We start from the raw sequence: 4,184 nt of genomic DNA on the forward strand, positions 1-4,184 counted from the left end.
TATATATATATATATATATGTATACATATATATATATATATATATATATACATACAGAAGCATTAGTTATAGAACAAACATTAATTTGGGGTCAACAGCTTTACATACAACACTACCGATGTATCGTCCACTCACCCAACGTCCAGTATAGATAGCAGCGTTACCGCTATTTCGATCAAAATCTCTAATTTATCTGCAAATGAAGAGAATTTCGATCCACACGCACCTGTGTACAATAACGCTCTAAAAATAAGCGGATTCAAGACTAAAATCTCATATATACCGAACACGATATTTAAAAACAAGATGGATGGTCTACCACCTGACCATGTCACGGTTGATCCGGAAAAATGTAATGTATTACCTGATAGCAAACAAAATAAGCCAAATTTCTAACGTTTTTAGAATATTAGAAATGGGTATAGGAAGCGAAATAGAAGTAGTGAGGAGATTAGTAAAACTAAGAGCGCACGTTCTAGAATAAGAGAAGTAATGTGGTTCGCCACTTCCTTTTTCTCTTAGAGTGAGAAATTTGCCTAAGATGCTTTTTAAGATTCTGGAGAAGAACTTCCATAAAGGTCCTAAATACTCTAGCATTTGCATTAAGTCTTATATCAAGTTCTCTTACTCAGTAATACCAAATTTGTCCTCCATTATTGCATCTATAAATAGAAGCAAGTTAAATGGGCAAGGGCACAGGATATGTTCTTCTGATGGAAACCCCGGTTCTGGGCAGGTAAGTTCTGATACGCCTAAGGTTAATGATGCCAACATTTTGCTCCCACCCGGTGTATCCAAACCCCAGTAATGAGAGGTGTGAAGGAGTGAATAGGGGAAACTTGACAAGTACTGTTAGTGGTAAAAATAAGGTTAGGGATGTCCCTCGGAAATCATGTAGAAACCCTGGATTATGTCCCCTTGACGGGTTCTGTCTAATTACCAATGCATTATATAAATGCGTTGTTAAGGATGAGGATAATTTGAATAAGTTTTATATAGGTAGTACAGTAAATTTTAACGCTAGATATAGGGACCACATGAGCTCGTTCTGAAACGAAAAATACTGCAGCTCTACCACACTTGCATCTTATTTACACGATCTAAAGAAGAATAATAAGAGTTATTCTCTGGAATAGTCCGTTATTTCGAGAGCCCCTTACTTCAGAGTAAATATAAATAAGTATAAGTTGTGTTTAAAGGAATCCCTTGCAATCCTTAAGTCTCTTGGGCCAAAAACTTCGAAAATATTTACTGAAGTGATCCATTTTTGAAACCATAGGTTTTCGTCCATCTTTTTGAAAGTATATATAAAAAAAAAATGTAATAATATTGTTTAGCGTTGCGGGGAATTGAAACCGCCGAGGTTAAATTTCTGTTAAATACAGCCACCTGAATGTTTAGCAAATGGGATTTTTTTTTTCCTATAGAAAATTTGGACTGGTCCGCTGATGGGTTCTTCTTAAATTCTATAATCTTTTCATAAAAATTTTGATCTCTGCATGTTTCATGTTTATTCTGATGAAGGCGGGGGGTCATCATCGTCATGTGTAAATGAACTCCGGAGCTCCCAAAATAGCCATAGATATATGAGAATGTTGAATTTGACCGGTGGTATCTGTTTATTATGAACTTTGAACGTACTTGTGTGAGGGGAGTAAAAGACTTTTTTCAAGATGTACGTGAATTTAACCTGTGGAAGTCTGCTTACCTATGAACTTTGGACGTACATGCGTGAGGGAAGTAAAAAACTTTTTCAAATATTAAAAAAAATATATATAATTAAAAAAAAAAATGTAATCGTCAGATAAAATCTTTTTAGTCGGTGGACACTTATTTTATTTTATCTTTATTTTATATTTGCCCAGTAGGCTTTTCATAGTTTTGAATGTTTTGTCGTTATGTGTAACTATTAATAAACCGTTCTATTTGTATTTTATTCGGATATATTTTTACCTTCTGTGATTTTATGTATACGTATTATTTTTTATGTGTTTGTAGACCAAGGTGTTTTTTTTTATATATGATTAAATTTTTGAGTGGTAGTGTTGTATGTAAAGTCGTTGACCCATAATTGTTTGTCCTGTAACTAATACCTCTTTGTCTTCGTCTCACTTATATTTGAGCACTTCTTTTGCAGTCCTATTGCGTGTATAATAAGAGACTTTTGCGTGTATAATAAGAGACAAATATTATTCGTGTGTGTGTGTGCGTGTGTGTGTGCGTGTGTGTGTGCGTGTGTGTGTGCGTGCGCGTGTGCGCGCGTGTGCGCGTGTGTGCGTGTGTGCGTGTGTGTGTGCGCGCGCGCGCAGACATATATCTATATACATACATGTATTTATACATACACGGTTTTAACACATGTATATGTGAGTGTCTGTGTGTATACGCATAGATCTGGTGATGGAGGCCCGATCTCTCCAGTATTGATATACTTCTATCAATGGTTGCATGTTCTGGTGAACTACACCTGCCAAGGTCGTTATGAAGTAACTCCTAGTCTCCAAAATCTGTTATTGCACTTGTAGTAACCTACCTTTTCTTTATTTTTCTGTCCTTGTATTGTGTAAATTTGATCTGATAATAAATATATTTATTTATATTCGAAAATTTATCGTCTGAAAATTTCTAGTCATTAAGTTCTACGTGATTACATGTTTATAAGTTTAGATAATTTGTATATCAAACCACAAGCAATTTTTTTCTTCTTATCATTGTCTCCATAGCTGATCCTCTGGATTCCTCTTATAGCCACGCTTTACCCCGTAGACTTGCTCCTTGGAGCGCTACTGTTTTATATATTGGAAATCTCTGGATCTCATCTGTTGAATCAACTCACACACACGCGCGCGCGCGCATATACACGCACATGTATAATATATATATATATATATATATATATATTTATAGAATATATCATCTTGATCTTCGTTTAACGTCCACTTTCCATGCTAGGATGGGTTGGACGATTTGACTGAGGACTGGTGAACCGGATGACTGCACTAAGCTCCAACCTGATGTGGCAGAGTTTCTACAGCTGGATTCCCTTCCTAGCACCAACCACTCCGAGAGTGTAGTGGGTGCTTTTACGTGCCACCGGGGAAAATTGACGATTTTTATATCATGTTAGATAATGAATGAAATGAGAGTATTAAATTATAACAATTATCGAAATACAAATAATTAGAAAAGAATAAACTCCTCTTTGTATAAGGCAGAGAAATGAAAGAGAATATAAGGAAGACATTTTTAAGACGCATTAAAACAGAGCATGATGGGAAAAAAAGACGATTCGCATCCAGCTGAGCCAAAACACTAGAGAGAAAAGGATACATACTATACATATATGATAATACACAATTCAAACTTTGATATGAAAGATAAATTTTAAGACGAACAGAAGTCGTTCAGGGGTTTTCTGCAGTTGGATTATAATATCTAATATAGGACTAAAGAGATGTCTAGAAAGGAATAATGGAAAACTAAGGAACATGGAAAAACATTATTTTCGGCTTTCAGCGGAGGGGTGGAAATAAATACAAAATGAATATCATTCGTGAGGCAAATGCAAATTCAACAATAGAAATTGTGCGATATCTTTAATCTACGCTAAATAATGGATTTAAGACTGATAAAAGAGCGGCAAGGGAAGTTTGTATTTGGACAATAGCTGAAATAGATGAAGAGAACAGGAGTAGACAAGGGAAGTCACAAAGGTGGGGGAGACCCACAGAACTGCATGTAAATATTGGATATTTCTTCATAACGAAAGCGGATCAATAATGACCACTAAGAAATACTGAAAGTATGTAAGGAGGCAGAATAAAAGTCAGCAGAATGTAGAGAAATTGGTAAGAAGTAATTTATTTTATCTTTGACTACCCAGTCTCTGTGAGACAGAATGCAACCGCAGGCACTGAAAATTTTGGTAAATAAATATCCTGGAATTTATATCATTACAATGAAATGTCAAAAGGAAAAACAAATTGATAGAAGCAGAAGCCTTCTGACAGAATAAGGAGACGACAGTACACTAGTATATTGCCAATAAAAAGCAATCAACACCACCAGGTATTTGGTGTAATTCTTCCTAATCTGATAATCTGGCCCAACATATGATTACACACAAGCGCGCGCGTATATATATATATATATATATATATATATATATATATATATATATATAT

At 35.1% G+C, this 4,184-nt stretch overlaps 1 protein-coding gene across 6 annotated transcripts in view; it reads left to right on the plus strand.

Annotated features, from left to right (window-relative positions):
• The window catches only part of LOC106877248 (neuropeptide S receptor), a 543,162-nt gene that overhangs the window by 211,029 nt on the left and 327,949 nt on the right, over positions 1-4,184 (plus strand). The window lies entirely within an intron of this gene.

Source organism: Octopus bimaculoides, chromosome 3 (genome assembly GCF_001194135.2).
Source record: "Octopus bimaculoides isolate UCB-OBI-ISO-001 chromosome 3, ASM119413v2, whole genome shotgun sequence".
NCBI lineage: Eukaryota > Metazoa > Mollusca > Cephalopoda > Octopoda > Octopodidae > Octopus > Octopus bimaculoides.